Raw genomic sequence first — 26,472 nt, 5'->3', positions numbered from 1 at the left:
TTTCTATTAGATTTGACGACAACAATGCGACGACCGTTATTTCATTATATTCGATTTCTTTAATCTTTTCATTGTGTAAAATTTGCGCTTCGCTTCCTTTTTGATATTATTTTAATATCACAACTATTTGTTGCTCGATAAAATACATCGTATTTATATATACGGTATTTTTAGATCTCTGTTGATATTTACGATGATCATATAACAAATAATGGAACTTAAGCAATATATATTACTTCGATTGTATTTGAATTTATTGAATATATCAAAAAAATGAGAAAGGTATAGAGTTGCGTTTGATAATAGATATTTTAGTGTAAGTGATATTACAGTTTTGAATAAATTCTGTCATAAATTACGATGTTCATAAGTGTTTGTGCTTTAATAATGTGTATTTGAATTTAGATTTACAGGAGCCTAGATGGCCTAGTAGATAGGAAATATGGAATCAAAGATAGTGGGTCCAAATAGGATCAAGTAACACTCTACTTTTATCCACATAATTAATGTTTATAACTCATTTCGTGCTCGACTCGAAAACATTTTGAAAAACCTATTTTGAAAAGTATATTTATGTGTCAGACGAAATGTGTATTTATCCACCTATCCACATAGTAGAAGTCAGCTCCGAATCATCTTCTCTAGAGGGGAAGGGATACTTTGTCCTACAGTGGAATTTAAAGACGGCTACTTTACCTTCACTAAAGGTATAGATAAAAAAAAATTGTATTAATCAAACTCATGTAATTTTAAACTAAACTGCGTAACATAGGTGCGCTTACCAAGCTAATAGGTCAGTGTAATTAGCTACCACAAGCTTGCTCGTTGAGCTTGTACGAATTAGTTTAGCGCCGACACACTTACGAATAATATTAGTAATAACATGCTTCACGATGAATATCAAATAATCCGCATGCAATCTAAACCATTTAATTGATAGTGATATTGCCATCCATCCATTTCATATTGAGCTCTTGAGTTAGTACAAAATTGAATTTATAAATTATATACATATTGCGAGTATAACAGTATTGAATTCTAGCATTTGATGATGCTCAATCAAATGTTGACGTTAAAATAAACACAGTACAATAATTTAAAGGGGTCAACATCACGGAAGATGCGATGGAAATAATCCTACAACTCGTAATGAAGGTATAAATCACTTGACAGCACTTTATGCGAAAAACAATACCTTTCACATTTGAAGACATCGTGACAGTCCACTGAGAATTACAATCCAGAATTCATACAGGTCAAAGTGGTACTTGGATCAAGCTCTGAAACTCCGGGAATATGGACACTAAAGTATCCGTCCAAAGCCCCGCTATGGCGTGTTTAATGTCCTCATCGTATAAATGCAAACGCTCACAGCTATTTCACGTCATGATCCGAAGAACACTACAGAGATAATCATGAGCGAAGTATCATAACTCATGCGGCGGAATATTTAAATTCGCGTTTGCGCATTTAACACGCGAGCTGTAACAACCTGATAGTTACAGTTCTCACGCGAACAAAACGAAACATATGATTTTGAGGTAGCTGGTGTGTTGAAAATACTACTGATATGTCGCATTTGAATAAAAGCTTTCAACACAAGTTCAAACAAAAGTATGATGCTTACTTTATGATCATTGTATTCAACGTTTCTTATTCGTATTTAACGTTACGTGTTCTTACTATACTCTGACTAAATGTAAAAAATAATATCTTATAATATATTACATTAATTCGTCAAACGACGATATAACGATTAATTTTATACGGTTAATAACACCTGGCGTTTATGTATAGCGGCTTACAATCCGCCTTTAATTGTAAAGTAATAAATCCATTCTATTTTCAGGGTATAACTAAACAATTTAACGCACGGCTGGTTATAAATATGGCTCTATAAAGGTTTCATATTTACTAATAGTTTCGATAAACTTGTTATTCCGTCCACGGAGCTAACAATGCGCGGGCGCAGATAACAGTCCGATATAGACCGCTGCTCCGTCTCTTATGCCCGTCGAATGATAACTGTTCCGAGTTTTATATAAGATGCCATAAATTTTTCCCATACATGTGCAGTCGGTTAATCATATTATTATGTTGAACATTATTTTATAAGTACCGTAAGAATGAAACCTTCCGGCATTTTGTTTGTTTGTTTGTCCACTTATCAATTCTAAACAAATCGTTAGTCACGATTCCATAAGGATAGATTCAGATCAACAAACGTGTAGTTCCACTCAGTTTTGGTTCAGAAAAATGAATTGTCGTGCTCGGTAAGTATTATTGTGTTCCGTTTTGAGATATTCGCACTGAACGAAGTACTGTATGCAGTAAGGACTCGTTCAAAATTTTATGACACGTTTTTCTGCTATTATTTCGGCGTTAATAAATGAAAATTCATTATAGTTGCCTCAATAAATATTAGTTTGTGTTTATTTCGCGTGTAATGAATGTTACAAAATTATGTAGCTCTTTAAGTTTTAGTTTTTCAAACTAATTCCACTTAAGTAATTTTACCGCAAAACATCAATATTCAATTGCTGTGTTTCGGTTTGAAATGTTGCGCCAGTGTTTTGAGACACAGCGTACAAATATAACTACTGAGACCAAGATAATAATCCTGGACCAATACTTTGTGGTTTATTGCCAGTGTAGCCAATGGTTAATATTTCTTACACTATTTTAGTTACTATTATTTAACATGTAGCTTATTTGTGTAATTCATAATTTAAAAAAAAATGGCTTTATTAATCATGTACCTTACCGTATATTCCTATTATTAATACTCATGCTGTAATAATCTGATTGGATGGCAATCCTAGACGACTGGATAGAGTTCACCACCCACGCTTATAAGCGATATCTGCGGTATTATAAATATTACTAACATACCAACTCTGGGCTGCTTAACGATTTTTTCCAAAGATTTTCTCGTCCGACGCAGGACTTGATGTTAAAACCTCGACATCTACATACATCCTAGCCACTAGAGTAGAAGACCTTTTAGTATATTTTAGTGAGTAAATAATTTATTTGTTTTTCCTGAATCTCGCAAAGCTAAATTTAGTACTGGACTATATACAAATATATCTCATTACTAAAACATTTCTGTTACTAAATTAAATGCTCGTTCTTCAAGCTAACGTTTGCTCGCTACCGAAGGATAGCGCTGCGTTCGTCGTTTATGTTAATTTATTTACATTTCAATGAGACGTGTCTACAAACGTCATTATATATTACAAGTAGATACTTTTGATATTTTTCTTCATAGGCAAAGGTTGAATGACATGTTGTTAATGTTACGATCAATCATACCTCATTAAAATTTTGTGATTATAGAAAAAATATATACATCGTCGTATTACATACTATATTATAAATAAATATATAAATATCTAGTAGAAATCGTTCGTCAAAGTTCAGCTCCTTCTAAGAAATCTTGTATGAACGAGTTTTTTAATTCATTATTTCCATCAATCAAATCAAATCATCAAAGAATATTCGTGAAACTTTTCGTTTCATGTTACTAGTGATTTTATGTTTTATACGATACTACATAAACTTCATTATAAACCACTGTAAATAAACTTCACAGATATCATCTTGATATTTTCAAGGTCTTCTAGTGCAATAAATAACGCAAACGTTGTAAGATTTTAGTTCATTTAATTTCAGAAGTTTAAATTATACTCTTAGCGTTCGATGAATCATGAATGTAAATGTGTAATGAAAATAATGTAAACCGATTGCTTGTAATGCAAATATCCACACACAAACGGTTTATTGCTCAGAGCGCATAAATCAAACTTAGACAGACGTATTATTAAGTTTGCTAATCGCTTTCGACATGTTTCGAATGTAATAATAGGTACATTAAATTGGCCCTGATTGTACACTTACGTACAATAAATAAATAACGCGGACGTATGTGTTTTTGATAACACTATTAGTTAAAGCAGTACCACTTTCAAACGTTTTTTTTTATACTTGAAATATAACGTAGTATGTGTGTGTGTGTATATAAACGAAAAAAATTGGAATATCTATCGGTGCGCTTTTGGTTAAGTGACGCCGAGACGTATGCCGTGACCGCAAACGCCATAACTCTTTCTGTTATGCCATTATCTACCTCATGAGTGTGCGTAGCACGTATACAACGTATACTTACACACACTAAGTTCATATATGTATATTATTATAATCATAATAAATATAAATTAATTTTATTATCGTAACTCAATCCATATATTTAGATGTTTTACATATTATACTGGGTCTCAGTGACGATCACTTATTTTTCTCTAATATATATCTGTTGGTTATGTTACAATGAAAATGCGAATTGTAAAAGATGAAATAATATGAATCATAAAAGAGGGTATTATACCCTTCTAATTTTTGCAAATTACAATAATTCTAAAGTATAGCAAATAATAAGTATTTAACAATAAAGATGACTTAATAGCGTCAGTCTCCGATCCGTAAGCGCGCAATTGTGATATAAAATACAGCTTAGAAGAGAACCAATATTATAAAAATTATAAATAATCGTCAATGTAACATACCGTTATTGACTGTGTGAATCGCTCTTCTGTTCGTAATTATCCATGACCATTATACCTAACATAAAGGCAGATTAATTGATTTATATCTTTAAAGATTTTTCTCACGCCCTATTAACTTAATAGAATGCTCGTATCTTAACTAGTTTGAAAGGGTTGTTAATGAAGTTTCTTGAACAATTCTATTTCTCGAAGTTATAGCAGCGGAGGATCTGCAAGGGTGATTTAGTTTTATTTCTATGAATCTATAAAACAAGGAAATTGAACTATAAAATCTTGAGTATTCAAAATATTTAAAAGTGTATTATTTTCTCATTACTAAAGTTTATAACTATCACTTTCAAATATTTTATTTTCTTACACGTATTACAACAATCAACATTTGTTGATTGATATAGCGCTCTAACTAAATAATAATAAAGATTCAGATACTTTTTGTTTTTTAAGAAATTTTTTTTTTAATTATTTGCGATATTATTAAGTTAAGTAAATTCATATTAATTTGTTATTAATTGCGTTGGACGAGATTATAATCTTCTGCTTTTTATATTTATAAAAGATAAAATATTATATGCTCTCGTACACATAGTCACAAACTTATAAATATACAAAACATATTAATATTTTCTTCAAACCATTTATTCGCTGCATAACAAGATTTTTGGTTGTGATATTGCTCTTCTATAAATACTGCGAATATTTCGGTAACAAAATACACTTTTTTCTTACTTGAACTGTGACAAACATCGTAATTTGTATACGTCTCATTAAATACTGACCCTGTTTAGGATTACCCAAGACTCGTGACAAAGCAACCGATGGTATATACATTGAATTACCCATAAGCATAATTAATAGCTTCGAAGTTTGGGTTCAGATGCAATGCATTACATAACGCTAACTTCATAGTTTGTAACAATGCTGCCCATTGGGCTGTGGATAAACGATTAGGTGACGTAAATCGGTCGCGCGTTTTGTTTCAGAGGAATCAATACTAGTAAAAATTATGCTTCGTATAATAAAATTTCTAACTATGAAAGACTTTTATTTTTAGGAAATGTGTTTTTTAGTATTATTGTTTTATGTACCAAATGTATTCTTAGAATGTTTTAGCATAAATATAATTGTGTTACAATGGAAAGCTTGTCTTATTATTAGATTTCTTTCAGGCTGATATTAGTATGTAGCTGTAATCATGTAGGATGTAGTATTTTAATTAAGCTTAGGCAGATAGAGCTAGCATATGGCTTATGGTAAGTACTTCTGCCCATAGATATACGCATTGTTAGAGGCATTTACCATAATTATCTAACATTACTAATACGCTTGCAGACGTGAGTTACCTGTAATTACACTGACTTACTTGCACTTCATGCTGGAAATCAACAATGCGTTTTGTTGCGATTCTTACAAATGGCAAATATTTGCGTGTCTATTAAAAACATTTTACAATATTTAAAATTCAATAATTGTATCCTAATAAATTTTCATTTGTTACAGGTATGTTTGGGTTGTAAATATTTAGCAAAGCTTAATTTCACAGGTAATGCAATTCTTTAAATCATTATGATATAAACAATACACCATAAGGGGCAGAGTTCTATTTTAATTTAATTACATTGTAAGAGCAATCAGTAAGTATATACGTTTTACATGTTTTAAAGCAAATAGTCTGTCACGTGACAATTAACTTGAAGTACTTCACAATAGAATAGGATTGTCGTTAAGTTATTTATTTCGACGAACAGCAATACTAACTAGTAGTAGTTGGTATGTTCCGGTTAGAAGCGTGAGTAAGCCAGTGTAATTACAAGCATAATGGATATAACATCTTACTTCCCATGGTTGGTGGCGCATTGGCGATGAAAGGAATGGTTAATATTTCTTACAGCGCCATCTGTTGGCCAATTCGCACATCCGCCAACCTATATAATAAAAAAATGTTAATCTGGAAAATATAATAACGACTTTCTATTTTCTAACACTCATTTAATAAACTAAAATAGAATAATTTTAAAAATAGCATTTAAGTGAATACGAATATAGAAATTTAATCCACGATACAGCTATTTTTACAATCTCGAATGGCAACTAGCTTTATTTATAATCTGCCTTCATAGGTCGCAAGTTTGTCGGGGTCGCCGCTAAGCTCCTTATTACTTGACCGCGACAATTCTTAAGGGCTTAGTAAAGCGATTTACAAATACACAAACGTACTTCTTTCTAGAAACATTTTATTCTATAAACCATATTTATTAACAATAAAAAAACTTTTGTTTCTTTCTTCAATGCCGCACAAACAAACATAAATACTTTCGCGTTTATAAATATATTATAAACTAATCACATCTCGTAATATTTCATAGATCAATATAGATTTATTCGCAACCTTTCAAATAATATACCTGTGACATAAAAACCTTAAGGCAAACAACTAACATCGTAATATATTTTCGATATTAATAAATATTCAAGCAAATATCAACTGCCTTCGGCGCCAAGTCTTCAATCTTCACGCATTTGAAATATAAAAACTTGTATTCGACGATAGTATTCGATATACAGGTATATAATGTCATTAAAATACTTATAACAATACCAAGTCCTTAAAAATAACTTATATATAAATTGGGAGTGTTAGAATTGAACTGCTGTCTCTCGTGATGATGAAATCTTTTAATTGAATATTTAATTATAATCTGGATAGCACAGCAATACACATCTCACATGGTCACTGTCTCTATGGTCATTTTATATTTCATATTTCAATTTTTAACCCGACGTATAAAAGTATTAAGTCATTGAAACCGGCTGTTATCACAAATATCTGATAGCAGTCGTTAACTTCGACTCAGAGATTACACTTTTCTCGCATTATTAGTAGTAAGTCCTTAAAAGGGTTACGAGAGTCAATAGGCAATCTCCCGCTGTAAAAACTGATAGCACATCAAAGCTGGATAAGAAATAATGAGCAGAGTTGATAATGCGAAGAAAAAATTAGATAGAATATATAAATTAAATATAGAGTACGACGTGTCTACTAATAAGGCCGCCATATTGTTTTTTTTTTTTTTTCTTTTTGTATTTCGCTTGAATTACCAAGACTAATTTAAAAATCCCAAATAGTTGTAAAAAATATTCAGCAGTTTGGATGATATGGGGATTGTATAGTCCTCCCTCTACAGTCGGACAAGTTCTTTAATTCTAATCTGATTAAAAAGTTAAAATTTTGTGACACCTTTTTTTTTCAAATTATATTTTCCTTTAAAATAATGTAACTGTCAATAAGGTAATATAAATATATTATAGATCCTATCCTAAACCAAAAATATATATAATTATATATAGTGAACTTTAGTATACCGAAGTCTTATTAGTTTGTGTGGTTTAATCAATACGAAACAGTGACTTAAACAAAAAAAATCCCCAGGTCATGTTTTTGTTATAAAGTGGTTGGTCAGTATGTCGGGTCGGTGTTAAGCTTCTTAAACGCGTCTTGACCACAATTGTGGTCACGTTTTATACCGTAAATGAATTGTATGAGAAATTTTATAAGATACCACATTTTTTTCAAAATATTGTACAAAATAGTTAAATATAATTATAATATATATAATATATTAATCAAAACTAGTTTTTAAATAGTTTTAACTTAGCTTTGATTATGTCATTGATATACCAATGAAAATTTTAGTCATACAGATTTTTTAAATAATTTATTATTAATTTAACTACCTACTACAGTGAATCTCCTTACTGATTTCCGAAAATCAAAGTACATGTTATTTAAAGTAGTAATGTATAGTACAATTCATTGCTGGACTGTGGTCTTCTCTCCTGTCGAGGAAAGTGTGAAATATCTTCCAACACACTCCTTCGATTCGGATGGATACAAATGTATATGACGTCTTTGTACGATGTTTACCTTCAACGCCGAACACGTTATGAATATAAAACAAATCAAGGACACGAAAACTCTTGTTGTTCTAAACACGCTTGAAGCCCGCAATTCTATTGAAATTCACGTGTGACCACTGAGACATATCGGTTATTTTATCATTAAGTGTTAATAAAGCGTAAAGACTACCGGTTTAAAAAGTCGACTTCACCAAGAACCACGGTTGATATATTCTCTATATATTTTATTTTAATATATTCAATACATAATATACCTAACTATTTATTACTCGCAGTTTTGTATAACTTGCATGAAAGTAAATTAATAATACTTATTCCACAGTTTACGTGGAGCGTTTAATGTTTTTAATAAGCTGTTTTAAAGTTTTATAGTTGCATCGTATGAGTTCTTTAGCCATTCATAAAATTACATTGAAACTTTAAATCCTTATTGTTGACGCGTTCGTGTATATATTTTCGTAATACTGTTAAAACACAATACCTTCGACGCGTGAATCATATCAAATAATTATTTATATAAAAAATTAACTGCAACGCAACGCTAGGCCTCATTTATAATAAAAGCTTTAAAACGTATAAAGAAATGATTATAAATCAATTTTAATATCCTGCAAACATTATAACCCATGCAATAATATACAGTTTCACTAATTTATACACAAAAACCACTCACTTAAGTCGAAATGTCTAGTACATATTTTTATAATAATATAAAATGTATATTTTTTAAGTAGTCAATCAATATCATAATCTATAAGCGAATATTTTTAAACGAGTCAGTGAAGGCAATTAATAAGTAAACAGGATCATCGAATTCGATCTAATCGAATATTTAATTCGCTCGGAGCAATTTACGTGCAACAATTATGCAATTATGAGATAAAATAGCAAACATGATCTGAACGTGACCAAGAATACCCGTGCGGCTACCGAAGCTCTTTAACTCACTTAACCTGTTAATAGCATTAAAAGGATTCCACCGTAAAAGGTTTCATCTACGGCTTAAGAAATAAACACTCAATTAAGTACATCGTGCGCTTTATACTGGATTCCTTCGATAAAAAATAATTCATATTGTCTTAAAATAAAAACTCACGAATATATTTGTTATATCGCTTCGTTAACTTCGACTTCTTCTTATAATTCTTTGAGAATATTTGTATATAAAATAGTAAATACTTATAACAAATATAATTTAAATTATTTAGTGGAAAAACGTAGAAGAAAAAAAGAAAAAATATCGTGAGAAACATTTGATAAAACATAAAACAAAGATCAATTAAATTTGTAACTTTAAAGGGCTATTACATTCTCACTTTACATTTATATAAAGATATTCATCATCATACGAGTTACAGCTCACGCGATATCACTATTAAATGATATAAAATAACATTTAATTTTGAGTCACCATGTGAAAATAAGAGGCATACTGACAGATTTGTACAATACAAAAGCTGAGTAGATAGCAGTCGTACCATCCGTCCGTTAAGCTGATTTACAGGGACCTACAGAGTCTGGTATAAAAGATATCTCGGTGCTCAGGATTAAAATAATTCAGACTTCAACTGCAAACGTGCGCTCTGTGAGGGCACTAGTGATTAAATATAACCCGAGAGATTTATAAGTGTTTATTTCTGGTACGGGCCCTTCTCAAAGCCTTTGTGCACCGGTCTTAATAAAACGTTGTTTGTCGTAAGCGAATGTATTGTTATGTGAATGTACAGAGTGAAAAATTTATAGCGACCACTTATGAATGTACAGTGAAATTTAATATAGATATTGCGTTCGTGAATATTTTTTTAGTTTCAAAAATAATTCAAATTGTTCTATTGGATATATTTTTTACATGTTTGTTATACAAAATGTTTAGTTGCTTGTCTGCATGGATATAGTAGCCTTGTTCTGTAGTAATGTTGCTAACCGGTTGTACACTTGTACAATAACCTGGAGGCTGTAAATCAAAATCAGTTGAACAATGAAAATAATATTAAATTGGTTCACGCTAGCCTTATCAAATATATTGCTGGTATTCTTATAAATAACGATAAAAGTGACCACGTAATTTGTCAGTTACACAAAGGGTTCAATCTGGTTACGTCTGGCGAATTATAACTCATAGCTATTGTTATTATGCTCGGCATACGACAGATTACGAAAGTAGAAGTTAGTAGGTTTGGAACAAGGCTATGTGGAATGGCAGGCTCTAATTAACTGTCCAGTAATTCGACAGAATTACCACTCGGATAATATTTCGATTTCGAACTTTTTGAAGGTTAACCCAAACTTAATTCGATCCAAAGATAAATGACCACTAGTGAATTTAAATATCGTGACTAAGCTGCCAGTTAAGAATGTTACATTTCACAAAACTGCAATGCAAAAATTTGTATTATTTAAAAAGTGACTTTAATCTTATATTTAGCATTATATCTTGACTAGTATCGACTTGAATTTGCATATTTTTTATGAACATTTACTTCATGTATAACCCGTTGGAAGAGATATTTGACATTTAGACCTTCATCAAACTTATATCATCAATGAACACATGTAGATGTGTATATTTTTGGCATCATATCTCATAGGTACGTAGGATTTTTCATAATTTTAGTTATTACTAACATGCGAGTAAACAGAAAAAAATGGAATGCAATTATATGACAAAAAGTGAAAGGTCAATTATGCATCGTCAGACACTTAGTTGCTTGTACTGTCGACGAGTTCCAGGATTTCAGTAGATCGGATCAGACGCAGGTAAAAGGTACAAGCATGACTATCGGATTGTTCGCACGCATATTACAGGCGAAGGCAAAGCCCTAGGCGAGGGCTAACTGTACCCAACGTGATTAGACGCCACACGATACAACCTATTGTCGGTACACGATCTCTACTTTGAAATTGCGGAAATAGCTTACACACAAGCACCGAGACGTTTCAATCGCCGACTAAATATATGCTCAGATACAACGGTCATGTTTCAATGGAATTAATTACTCTTGCTCTACTGATTCTATAATCATTCAGAATGAAATATTGCTACGGCTGAACTGATTATTCATTGAATAACATTACTCAAGTTTTGTCTAAGAAAAAGTACCACTTTATAGCAACCGGTCATCAGAAATGCCATAAATATATTAATTATAATATTTAACAATAACTAGGGGTAGTTAATGAAAGTACGAAGTTGTATAATAAACATAGCGACAGTGAGATGAAAAAACTTTAATTTAGTGTGTAAATGTAAAACGAATAAACGAAATTTCATCAAAGATCACATTCTCATGCTCCACATAATTTATAACGAATCCATTACACCGCACATTCGAAGCGTTCGACAACTTAAAATTGTTGATAGTCGTAAAACTGTAACGTGAGGACATTAGTAAGCGTCGAAGTGTCCTTGTTTACGAGCCGCCTAATGAGAAATACCATCGCGCTCGCGCGTGACTAACTAATGCTTCGTCCCTGGGCTCAACACTGCCTGCTGCGCCTAAACGACTCCACTGAACTCTAACAGTCTACAAATAAAACCGAATATGCGATAAAACCTCACCCAACTCATAAAGGACGCCAGTTACCTGGGACGACTATAAAAGAGTCTGCGAATCAATTTCTCAAGCGACATTAGTTACCGAACTCGTGCATCTTTGCTTAACTCAAACATGGTAAGATCTGTAATTGTCAAAGAAACATGCTCTCACAGACTGTTACTGTTACAGTGATATATCATACAACATCTTGTGTGTATGTAACATCAGTTTCCAACCGCGTCTTCGCCCGCATTTGAAGGGCGAGAGTGTTTGATTCTGTAACCTAGACTACATGTATGCAAAATTTAGTGGGTAACCACGTCTTACCCACTGAAGAAGCGTAACAAACATAGAAACACTGAACGAACACTTTCGTATTTATCTCATACATATGTATACAAAATATTATATACATTTATATAAAATAATTTTAGTCAACCTGTCTAAATTTTACTAAGTCTATGTATTTTAAAGTTAAAAAAAAAACAAACTCAAAGCAATCTCGAAGAATCAGTGGAATCTCTGGGTTCAACTCTTCAATTGTACCTCGAAGGGATTGCGATGAAACAGGAATTACAGGCGATCGATACTTAGAACATCCATATCTCAACGAAGGTATCGATATTAGATTTCGCTTGAACCATAAATGTTTAAGAACATCAATTTTGAATGGAACAAATCCTGTACTTAAAATTCTTTATATAGTATCAATTTCAAGTGTTATAATATAGATAAAATCTATAAAAACAGTGTATAAATAAGAATTAGATTTATTTCAAAGATAGGCCAAAATAAAACAAAACTTCTTAAATAGTATTAAACAAGATAAGAGTTAACCTGTGAAAAATATTTACACTCGAAAGCAATCAACAAAAACTCTCACACCACATAGAACAATCAATCTTCCGAACTTTGAAAGGAATCTCAATCAAAACAAAACGTGGAGAAACCGGGAACGGATAAAAGGTCCTATAAATCATAAAATCAAGCTCTATTCAAACCGTTTTATTTTGTTGAGGTAAAAAAATGTTTGACCCTCAGTTCTTGTCGGTATTGTTAGATACGTCAGGAGGGTGCATCAGCTATTTGTCCTGTATTGGAGTAATCAACGCTTCGAACGTTATTTATGGTCTCATTAAAATTTCCATAATCATTTTTTTTTCATCAGTGTTACTCGATAGATTATTTTTAAAAGTATATGAGAATTCGAGCGGACGCCGAAGCTGTCGACGCGCGTCCCTATTATATCGTAATGCGTAGGACGAATTTAATTGGATTTTATTTTACTTGTAACAACGACGATATTATATTACGATACATGATATTTATTACTCTCGACTAAAATATTTATAGTGTAGAATTATAGCGTCAATTGAACTGTTTCATTTCATCTGTATTGTTGCTATATATCATTATTAATACATAAACATAACATAAACATAAGCAGCCTGTAAATTTCCCACTGCTGGGCTAAGGCCTCGTCTCCATTTTGAGGAGAAGGTATGGAGCATATTCCACCACGCTGCTCCAATGCGGGTTGGTGGAATACACATGTGGCAGAATTTCGTTGAAATTAGACACATGCAGGTTTCCTCACGATGTTTTCCTTCACCGCCGAGCACGAGATGAATTATAAACACAAATTAAGCACATGAAAATTCAGTGGTGCTTGCCTGGGTTTGAACTCGAAATCATCGGTTAAGATGCACGTATTCTAACCACTGGGCCATCTCGGCTTTTTTTATACCTATCGGTATTTAAAGTTCATAGCTAATAAATTGATTCTTACTTGCAACGTTATATATATACAGATCATATTTTGATATTTCAACGATACCAATATATTCCTCATTTGATCAATTTCCGTAGCTAAGAATTAATATTGCTAAGCTTGAATAGTATGTTGGATAATCGGATATCTCTTGAGTAAATTACACTATTCATCAGCCACGTGTTGTATTACGCTGGAATATTATCAGAGCCTCGGTCAGGGGCATAGGGTAAGGTCTAGGCCACATATTACAGGTTCTGTGTCGCTTATTATGGACAGAAATATTCGTTCCAGGCTAGAACTTTGTACTAACAATTTCTTAACATGAAATACTAAAACATTTTATCATTTGAAGTTTAAAAATAGAATAGGTTTTCGGCTACTGCGATAACTATAAATTAAAATAAACTACTTTAAAATTGAATTTCTTTATAATGGTGCGTACAGTCACCTTGAATATTAATCATAAAAAAATTTACTAAATATTTAAAAAATAACTGTTCTTATTCCTAATCTTTACGCTATGGATATTGATATTTTGTGTTCATATAACATCTGATATTTAGGATGGTGTGGTATCTCAACTGTCAGAACGGAAATTCAAATCCCACGCTTGGGAATTCATTAGTTAATTCTCGAAAGCCTAGATTTACTCCTTTTACGACGTTTATGTCCATAAACGGTGGTGAGTAATTTTCATCAATTGGCAACATGTTTCCTCACATGGCATCCTTCTATCCAAACATGCTATTCAAAGAAAACGATAGCATATGAGTTCGGATTACTCCATACTTATGCATAATACTTCCAGTAATTTGTTACTTACATCGTGTAACGCTAGCCTTAGAGCGCATGCGCGATTAACCTATGCCCTTAGTTAACTTTATTCCCATTAAAGGAACCTAGTTAAAACTTTAAAACAGGATAAGAATTTTACATATTTTTTAAATATTTCCTGTAATATGTGGACGCTGGTAATGCTGTGATAATATTTCTATCTAATTTATTTAGAATATATTATACTGCTGGTATATTCTTAAAAAAATATATAGAAAAATGAAAAAATATTCGGAATTTTAACTTCTACATATTATTTGTATGATAATGGATTTATTAATATATTTATAACTTCTATAATTCATAGTTTCCTGAGTATAGTTTCGATAGCACGCGATTCAATTGTTGTTAGGTATCGAAAATTTACAAACGAGAAAGTTTGTAAATTTGTAAAATGAGCAGAGTGTTTGAATACGAAACCTTGAAAAGTGCTTCAAATAAAAAAGCCCCTTGCGAACAATCATAAATACTATAACCAGATGTATATCTTAATAGACCAACACCATAATCTGAATACCAAAACAGACAAAGGTCGGTGTATAAATTCCCAATACGTCATTCCGAAGGGAACCATAGTCCGTTATTCTCAAGTCCATATCGAGGCGAGATGGGTTTATGGTGATTTGATACCATTCACTTGGAAATTGGCGTTTAACTCGAGTTCGACTAGTGACGCGAAACGAATTGCAGATAGAAGAGTGTCATATTTAAACCACGATTAAATACAAATAATAAGAAATAACATCACAGTAACGATTAAATGAAGAGAAATATAAATATATTAGAATTTACACGTTGACAGATGTTGGTATATATATCAAATTTGAATTATCTTATTATAAATATAATGGTATACATTCTGCTACTGTTTTAGTAATAAAACAGTAGCAATGCATCATTTAATTTAATATTTCACTTCAAAGTGTCATTACTAAAGTTTCCAATAGATACAATCAGGCATAACAATGAAGTGGTTACATGAGATATTCCACGTAACGACATCCATCGGCGAAATCACGGTGAAATGATATTCGCGCATGCGAGCGAGCAAGATTCCCGACCCTGACCCCAGGTCGACAACCCCGCTCGTGACACTTCGATTCTCTATCGATCACGACTCGAATCTCGCCATCCAATCGATAGTTTACTCGATATTTTTATCCCCTTATCTGATCTCGTATTGACCACGAACGCCGTGACTGTGGCCACTTGCCGAAACCAATGCAGTCACAATGAGCTAACAGTTCTTTTTTGTTGTTATTTTTTACCGTTATCTCGTTAGCAGGTTGTCTTCTTGGCTACATGGAGATCCAATTACAATACATGATCTGTGTATAATCATCAATTTGTGTTCAGTGTCGACTGAATTCTATTGTAAAACTGTAATCATTTTAGTGCATTTTGATATTAGCAAAAAAACTTTTAACGATTTAAGGTATCCACCAATTGTGTCGTTATCGTGACTGCTTATAGCGTAAAAAATGCACTAGAACTAATTTGCCGACGATAATAGTCAATTTTAAAATATATAATTGGATATTGTCGAACTTCAAGAAAGCCTTTTCTTCCAATTGTTTAGTAATGTTTGGCTATTATTTTTTTAATTAAACAATCTATATTTCATAAATCTGGATTTATTGGATCGTCTAAGCTTTGTGAATAATAGAAATGTTATCTAGACTTTATGATTGAGGGATTTAAATCTAATAAGTCAGACAAACTAGAGCAACTGAGGCTTAATTTATTAATATTTCCGTTAGACTGTTTGTATCAAAGCATTACTATCGCTATGTCAAGTGAAGGGCATAGCATGTCCTGCTAAAGGCGGATTAGCATCTTATATACTTGTTGAGAAATAAACCGATGCTGACATCGACATGTATTGATATTCTCGTTTAAGAAGGAGAACTGATTGTGTCAAATAATTTTCACGAGTGGCATTTCAATTTTGAATTTATTGTCATGTTATCTATTCGATCCGAACGTATTAATGTTTTCAATTACTTTTTTCCTAATTGTTATGAAGACTAGGTACTTTGACATATCACTTTTGTCCGCGGCTTTATTCCCAATTTTCGTTTTCTTTTAAAAATGGAACAAACCATTTTTATACCATATACTATAATAAACCTAACTAACTTAAGCTTAACCTAGTAATGTATCCCATAGTTAGCGATATCAAGAACTAATTTTCGCTCGTATCTTGACTCGCGTTTTAGGGATTGGTCGTCAGGTTTTAGGTATAAAAAGTAGACTATGTGCTTACTTGGTATTCAAGCTTGCTTCATATCAAATTTCATTATATTCGGTTCAGTAGTTAGGCCATGAAAAACAGACAGACTAACCGAGTTGCCTTCGCATTTATAATATTAGTATACATGATCATATTATATAATAAGAGTCATTATGATGATCATCTGGTGTAACGCTCGTCTTTTTTACTGCGTACACTCAAAACGGAATAAGTGATTGTTGTAAATATAATTGAACAATAGCCAAATGAATTAGGAAGTGCTTTCAATTCATTGATCATAAAACAAATGCGTAAACATAGTCGATAACAATATGATAACAATAGCTATAATGTCGACTAATGAGTAACATTGATTGCGATGTACAAATGTAATTTGTAACGCAACCAAACAATACAAGACATGACGATCAAGCATCTTAAGAAGCGATGCTTTTCTAGTGCTGTAACCAGTCCCGCCCACACAATCCGATGCCTCTTTCGACACTCAAATAAGCCATAAATTATAATTCTTAAAAATCACAGTGAAGAAATATTCATGAGCGGGGTTCTAATGAATTACCACACTTCGTCATCGCTGTTTGATATTTAGATTTTATTTAAAACATTTTTCCTTTCATTTTTAAAATTAAACTATTAAAAAATATAAGTAAATTATGATTATTACATTAAGATAAAACTGATTATACGTTATATAAGATGCAAATAATGCACAATAACTTTAGAACTTCGAGAGTTCAAACATACACAAAGTGCATTAGAATCTTAAGTATTTAAAATCGAAGGAACATCTGTCAGTCGTGAGATAGCTTGAATAGAAAACATACACAAGCTTAGATTCAAGTGGGAACAAGCCTCAGGCGCAGACTCGCCTCTTGCTTTGATTGTACCTTACGATGACAAGCCTATTCCCAATAATAACTATTTATTACTACTACTTATAGACCTTTATAACCAAAACTAAACCATGATAGTTTGAAAAGGAGTTATTCAGTATTGTCAAAGAATAGTTTCGGTTTTTTTAAATTAAAGTTTTGAATCTTTTGGTCCAATTATATGTTTTGGCGTTCGAAGGTTTTGTTATTGTGCAAAAGACAAAGAGTATGGAGCAAAAAGTAACAATGGCCTCCCGCAGTAAAAATGACGGCTCTTCACCTTGATTATTACTGGGGAGCAGAGGTCGGATGTCTATCGATAACAAGACTTAAATAGATGAACCGAGTAATGATATCCTATTATAGATAACGATAAAATTGAGCTTAGATTTAAGTTTCGTATATTTGATAATTTTTTTGTAACTGATGTTTGGAATGTTAATCCTGATATGGATTTAACATAAAGCATCGTTGGTTTTTCTGAACATTAAAAAATAAATAAAAGTAGATATTGAATTATTTTTTTTTGTATTATGATATTGTAAATATTAAAACAAATTTCAAAATTAAGGTTATGTTACGAGAACAGTTATAATGATATTTTATGCTTCTTATACCGTAACGGTTGGCGTAATCAAGGCATCAGACTTCAGTCAAAATTATTGACTTAAAACATATGCTATCTTGCGTGCTACCGCGCTGTCAGTGACCTAGGTTCAAACAGCATTCCATCTTAGGCTTAATAATACATGAGTCCAACGTAACGATCTGAGTTCGCTCTCATTAAATTGAAGCTAAGAACCATCTCACAATTTACCTTTTTCGAAGATATAGCAGAGGATAGCTCGTGAACAATATAGTTCGTTAAAGAAAATCACCGTTTTCACATTATATCATGTGTGGTATCCCATTATCGGGGCCCTTAATGTATTTCCATACAATCGCCTTAAAACTCTCATTAAACAGTTTTACCGATATCATTATTCGTCGTTTCATCTTAAATGTATAAACGATTACAAGTCAAGCAAGATAAAATGTTCTAAGAGAGTACTCAATAAGAAATCGAGCAACCAATCTATTCACTTTTACGATAAAATAATCTACATTCCGTATCATAAGCTCATCGACAAAAACCGTGAACAAAAAATCACTTAATACCAAGATAGGAACTCGTATTAATACAAGTGGTCTTCGACGTCCGGGTCTGTCCTGACAGCTTGGGTCCTTTATTAATCCTTGTTCATATACGACGATATTCACGTTCCCTTGGTTCTGAATTCGCATTTTGAGGACCAATTAAATTTTTTTTTTAATTCTAGGATCAGTTGATCATATACCAAAATTAATATGTTTTTTGGTAACCTTAAGACTCAGACTGGAATTTATTTGATTTAATCAAAATAAAATATATGTAACAATATAAACTTTTTATATTTAAAATATACATAAATGATTTATCATTTTAATCATTACTATAAATACTTACGATTGTCTATGAAATATCCCTTATTAATACAGATAGATGCACAGAATGTCTCGCCCGGAAACATAGACAATATTCCTTTATTATACGGCGTGGGTCGGCCACAATTCAAACTCGTTTAAGACATTCCATAAATGAACTTAACATAACAATCTCAGATGAATTACGGACACCAGTCCTTTAATATACTTTAATGATTTAGTACTAACCACCAACCAATTATCATAAACGTTTTTCTTAAATTTCTTAAGGAATATAATAATTTTAAGCATAAATTATATTTGACGCCATTCCAATATTTTGGAAGATTATTAGATCAAAATGTGGACCATTAATGTCACTGGAATGAAATACTTCGTTCCATTCTAGTACCTAAAATATTCCCACGAGAGTTTGATAAATGTCATATTAGATGAATTATTATCGGAAACGTTATAATTGGAATGTTAAATAAATAAAAGAAAACATATTTATTTTCTATTACTTTAAGTATTAAGCATAAGTATTTTTTTATATTATCGTTTACTTCTAGAATAAGTATGTTTCAAAAAGTTTTTTTAGGTGTATAAATATAAGTCGAACCAACCTTGTAAGCTAAAAGGAAAACCTTTCATGTTTTAGTTTTTACAGTGCGTACGTGATTTAATGCTTGATCTAACGGTGTCCATTTTGGAAGTTTCAAAACTGGGCTACGTTTAACAAAAAACTGATAAATTGCTCCAAAGTATTTTACGCTTTTTGTTATATGAAATAAAGGTGGTGTATGCGTGTAGTTGCACATATCCAATTAGTTGTTCGAGAGCGTACAAAGCTTCCAGTTAGCATCGTGTAATTGAACATATCAAAGAAGCATTGTGATTTGTGAACGACTGGCCTATACTCGAAAACCATTTGAACATTATTGCGTGTATCGAATTCGTAGGCAACATGTTACGCACTCTTTGTCCTTTTATACGAGTTATTTTTAAATTTTTCACGGTTTTTGCCTTTTTGTATAATTTAATAACGAACACAAAGATTGACATTGATATTTCAGGCCATCGTCATGGTTGATTCGTTTAAAATTAAGTGAGTCTAAGTATTATGATTGTTTTAGAAAAAACTTATCTACACTACAAGATTGATTTTTTTACACGAAATAGCGCTTTTCGGCTATCAGACATCTCGTCATCAGCTAAAAATATTTCTCTCATCAGCAGCTCTAGGTATTTTTACATAACAAGTTCTAGTTCTCTTTGCCTAGAATTGGGACAGATCGTTATTTTAATCTCACAGTATTATAATTAAGTATATTAAGGAATGTTTTTAGTAATATTTCTCGTCCAAGACTATTAATTCTGCAATGTGTGAATTCTCAAATATCATACAATATTTGATATAACCACCATATAAACGTTTGATATAAAATTATGCACATACTTTTACTGATACGATCTGGTCATACAATCTTATCTAGTATTATTTTTGGTTCTCGTACTGAAACTATAATAAAAACAAAAGCAGGTACTGAAACTATAAAAAAGTTTTTTTTATTAAAAACATCAGCTTTCTTTCCTATTTTATTTCTTACATGGTATAAAAATATTGTATTCGAATCCATTACACAGATTTATGATTGTCAAACTGTACATAGTGGAACAATTTTAGGTTAATCTGATTGTACTAAAAAAAAATTAATGTGTCGTTTGCATATTCCTTACATAAAAACATACATACCAATGTTTGTCCTGTGTCATTCTAACGTAGTATCAATAATGCACTAGTATTGAAACGGTACGGAACCATGAATAATAAGCGCCTCACGCTCTATGCAGTTACGACACATACAACTGTAAATTAGATTATTCTTTAGATAAGCAAAAACGTAAATACGAAATGGACAGAGTTTTCATTGTTTCTTATTCGAACAAAACGGAGCTTGAGTGGGCAGCGAACAAAAAACTAACATAACGATGTAGTCGAAATGATTGTGTAATTGCAAAGGAACTCACTTAAACTCTTATCAAATTAATGTAAACTGAAGAATTCGTTTAACTTTAAAGGTGAAGTGTATTTAAGACATTTTAACTTTAGCTACCGACTTGCTAAATTCCGTTGTAAACCGTCATTGTTATGACTTTAGTACCTATAATTACACAGGGCCATTCATTCTTCATATAAATACATCAACACAAACCGCCGTTTAACTGCACAATACTTGGTGAGTGACGAGTCCTTCCACCAACGCGCTAAGATGAACAGCGATAATATTAAATACTTTACATTCGATTGCTGCGTTAGTTGGAACCTCATTTTATTTCAACTTGCCATTTTGAGTCGTAAATTCAAACTATTTTACAAATTATGTACTAATTAAGGATACATTGCTATATATAGTTTTATTTAGTGTGAGAAAATCGTAATATCATCAAACAATCAATCGGCCAGGCACATTGATCTCCCTTAAAAGGTTTAATGAACGGCAAGTGCAAATTATTCTTAAGATAAATTGTTTTAATTGCTCCTACTCGTTCGTTATACGTTTGAAATGAATTCGCGTGAGGGAAAATGATAACAAGTCAGAACAGACTCTCTGAACAGATCTCTCTTAAAAATATTTTTATGAAATTTTTAAACAATTTAGGACATTACATAATCAGCCTGTAAATTTCCCACTGCTGGGCTAAGGCCTCCTCTCCCGTTGAGGAGAAGATATGGAGCATATTCCACCACGCTGCTCCAATGCGGGTTGGTGGAATACACATGTGGCAGAATTTCGTTGAAATTAGACACATGCAGGTTTCCTCACGATGTTTTCCTTCACCGCCGAGCACGAGATGAATTATAAACACAAATTAAGCACATGAAAATTCAGTGGTGCCTGCCTGGGTTTGAACCCGAAATCATCGGTTAAGATGCACGCGTTCTAACCACTGGGCCATCTCGGCTCTCGAATTTAGGACATTATGAAAATATTATATTTTTGTATCATTTTTTTATTAGATTGTTAATAAAAACCTGTAAATTACTAGAGACCCTCCTATAAATAAAATTAGCCTTATTCAATAAAAGTTTGCTGTTTTTAAATCAGATATGTAGTTTGTTGATTTTATAAGACATTTTCATATTTTATTAACCATATTTACACTACGAACATACTCTTACAGTAGCATTAATGTACGTATTTAAAAAATAGATAGTGATCGCTTCGCTAGTCTATGCAAGTGTACCAAACACCTTAATTTAAACTATAAATAAATTTAAAAAAGTAGAATGAAGGCTCCGATACCGTTTTATAATAAAGTATTTAAATTGAATTTCAATCAAATTGAATCTAATAAAATAATTTGTGACATAGTTGTAAATTAACAATGAAAATTGTTTTAAAAATATAACAAAACAAAATGAACTAAAAATAAATTTAATTACAGAATTCGTAAAGAGTTCTTAAATCTTATTATGATCAAAAGAACATTCTGAAAGGTAGTGTTTTTACACAAGCGTCTAAGAAGTAGGTCGGTTCGTTCGTGCAAAATAAATCGTCTAATCAAGAGGAAACATTCCAGATAGCATACGCAACGTACGTCGTACTTATAAAGACGTCATTAGAGAAAGTGGTCCGACCGCGTGCACATAACGAAACACAATGATCTTCTGTTGATATGGACGCTAGAATATTGAGAGCACCATTAGCTTGTAAAATTAAATTACTGTTAGTTATATATAACAATCGCAATAGATACGTATCGGTGGTCAGTATGTTTTAATGAATACAATACTCCATTAAATGAAACGTCGATACGTTTACGGTAGATACTTCATTAGTAATTGTGTTAATTAAGTCCTATCCTCGTGCTTTATACTCAACGATTATTTATTAAACTTTTCATAACATTAAATCATATATCTTTAATATTTTAGTTACATAACTTAATTCATTAGCGATAATTTATTAATCTTATTCAAGTGAAAGGTTAATTCGTATAAAAGTGTCGTACCTGACTGTATAAAATGTATTTTGTATAGGATAAACCTTTTTAGAAATTGGTAAAATTAATACGAAAACGAAAATCTATTCTCAAAGTCCTTACAATAGATAACAAAAACGATAAGAATTGACTGAAATAACGGTCAAAACCTAGCCGTTATTGATGATAGGCCGTTTCTCATTATCATTTATAAAAGCGATTGCTTCCAGCACAAATCTAGAAAGTAACAAGGCAAGACAATTAAGAGATCATATCATTGAGTTCGTGACAAAACTGACGAAAGTTGGGCGTTGTCGGATAACCAGTTCGGTATATCAAGATTATTTAAATTTTACCTACTGCGTGGTGTCTACGGGAAATACAACAGGATGATGAGGTTCTTACGTATTTACATCGGTATTAACTTATACGCATGAAGGCGTATCAGTTGTGGTCACCTGGCGGTAAGTTGACGCCTCTGGATGGTGTCATTGTAGAACGGCGAGAAGCATGAAGCACCTTCGCCAACCGTGGGACATTACGTCATTTGCCCTTTCTGAATATTAACAATGTTATAGTAAGAGTTAAACTTTGTATTTCATTGCCAATCCAGGGATTAAATTGATTTAGTTGCTATAAAGTTCATTCATTTCTTAAGCTTTTGGACCATAATCTATTAAAATGATTGCCAAGCGAAAATTAAATAAGGAGTATTCAGTCGAACCTGCAGCAATTCGTATTATAGGTGCATGGAACTAATTCCCATTTCTAGTCTAAAACTCGAATACCAAATAAGGTACATATATATTGACCATGTGTTGTGCTATCGATTAGTAGACAAAACAGTAACTAATATATATGATGATAGCCAATCATCTCCTCAGATGTGTATAATAAAATACCATATAAATGATGTGTTTATTTACATCATGTAAATATGTTGCTGGGTCTATGCCTCGTCTAATATTTGACGCAATATTTTTAAGCTCAACTAGAATGCCCCTATTAAGTTCGTCACATATGTATGTCATAGTTATTAATTAAGATCATCACATGTGTCAAGTTCCTCACGATTATCGCTTCTTAATCGAGCGGAAGATAAGTAAAGATTCCTTGTAACAAAGTAAATAATTAAGTTTCCACCTACTACTACTAATGTTTTGAAATAATTTCTACGTATCTAGATTACCTACGCTACTTCATTAGTTCATTTATTTGAAATAACAAAACTGAACGCAGATTACAATTTCGAAGTAACCGTACAGTAAGTAAGTATATTGCAGTAAGCTATAAAAATCGATCTATTTAATTGAAATCACATTTAATTAATTTATTCAATATCTTGTAAATCACAGAATGTAATGAAATAAATCTTATGCAGTATTTGTAAGTGTGACATGGTTCTAAGTTTAATTACCGTTCGTGACAATTATGTATTGTGTCTCATTTATAACTTAGACGTAGAGAGTATAGGGCGTTTGTTTGTAATGGTGTCTTGTGGACGTTTCACGAAATATGAATGAAGAGGCTGTTCCGTTCTTTATAATGAACATCTTATAATTACTTATTAAAGATTATTATGAGATAGTAGTTTGTACGGTAGGAAGAAATATAGTGTAATAATATACTATCTCCTAGTATTTTCTTAAATTTTTCATTGCTGTAATGTAAAAATAATTTGACGAAAAAATATCCTATATATTAATAGAGTAAGCCAGCGTACAGCTATGACTGTATATAAAAAAAACACTAGTGTTAAACTTGCGAACAGACGTCGTCAGTTTCTAAATTTGTAAAAACACCTTGAATAAAGGGGAATTTCACGTGCGATCACTAGTATTATTTTATCGCTCCTTTTGTTCCAGAATTTAATTACTATGTTTATAATTATAAAAGTTACACCTCATATATAATAAACACAAATAACATAATAAAAAAAACAACAATACAAACACATTTTTTTGTATACTTTCAAAAAAAAAAAATACTAGGTAAACAGAAACGAGGGTAATTTATAAAATAACAATCTTTTCCCGAAAACCTTTTGTTTTTGTTTTGAGGATATCGTATAATAAAATGTATCCCGATAGGAACTTCCGACTACTGAGTTAAAATTATCTACATAAAATATAAAACAAAACAACAATATTTACCTACATATAAAAACATAAATACAAATATATGTATAATATATACAGTGATAACAACATAAACATAATGAATAAAGTTTTGATTCGTAGGTTTTGCATATTTAAAGAAAACGAAAAGCAATAGTATGAATTAATCATATTTGATTTCCGAATCTTGCTTCGAATTTGCATAATACTCATTTAGTTCAATTCAGAACAGCGCCAAACCGGCCATAAACTACCGTGCCTAATTCCAAGTAATACATAAAAGTCGTCTGGTTTTTAAACAATCTTGATTAACCTTTTCAAGTTCCATAGTTACGTAACTGTAACACTATCGCCATTGGAGATTGATATTATATTACAATGGGCTCTATTTACATAATTCTGATAAAGTCGAAGTTGTGGCGATTTGTTAGTTAACTTTTTTTAGTGTGTATATAATTAAACATTACGATCTGAATTTTTTTTATTTTTATTTGTGAGAGTATTTTTACGTTTGTTGTTTTATCGTCTTATGTATTCGAAATATGATAATAAAAAATATAGTCATCAAGAGCCATGTAAAGCATTCCGCAATAGGAATCGGAATAGTAAATGATATTAATATATGTTATTTATCGTTTTAAGTAAAGAATATATCAAAATTTGTAAAAAGTATTATAAATATTTTAAATGTAGCATTTAAAAATTCGTCAACAATAATAATATTTCATAATACACAATAAAAATAAAATTACGTTAACAAAACGCAGACACATCAATTCACGTTATCAACAAAAAGATTTAGTACAAACGCCATAAGTGTTTATCCAGGTCAACTTCGCCTTATACGTTAGCCTTAACGTAACAAACTCGAAGGGTCAGTTCGCGTGATCCTTGCTATAAAGCTAAGTTTTTGTACAGATTTACAGCGCCACGATACCACCGTATAAGGGTCACGAAGTCAAACACCATGTTAATAAACCTTAATAAGTCTAAGATCAAGATAACAACGGCTACTCTATAAACCGTATCTACTTAATTATCTCGGGCGGAGATAGAGAAATTACGAGCAAAAGGGCATTAGCAACAATTAAAATTAAACCTCACAATATGTAACGATATCCTAATGGATATACGAGATGGGATAGACGAATGTTAGTTGAACAAAGTGCGCAGTT

General features: G+C 31.7%; 1 protein-coding gene across 1 annotated transcript in view; it reads left to right on the top strand.

Moving 5' to 3' along the window:
• Cad86c (Cadherin 86C) overlaps nt 1–26,472 on the top strand; it is a 100,052-nt gene that overhangs the window by 46,141 nt on the left and 27,439 nt on the right. The gene's annotated exons all lie outside the window — the stretch shown is intronic.

This window comes from Vanessa tameamea, chromosome 10, assembly GCF_037043105.1.
Source record: "Vanessa tameamea isolate UH-Manoa-2023 chromosome 10, ilVanTame1 primary haplotype, whole genome shotgun sequence".
Taxonomy (NCBI): domain Eukaryota; kingdom Metazoa; phylum Arthropoda; class Insecta; order Lepidoptera; family Nymphalidae; genus Vanessa; species Vanessa tameamea.
Note: the sequence above shows the minus strand (reverse complement) of the source record. Positions and strands in the feature narration are given on the sequence as shown.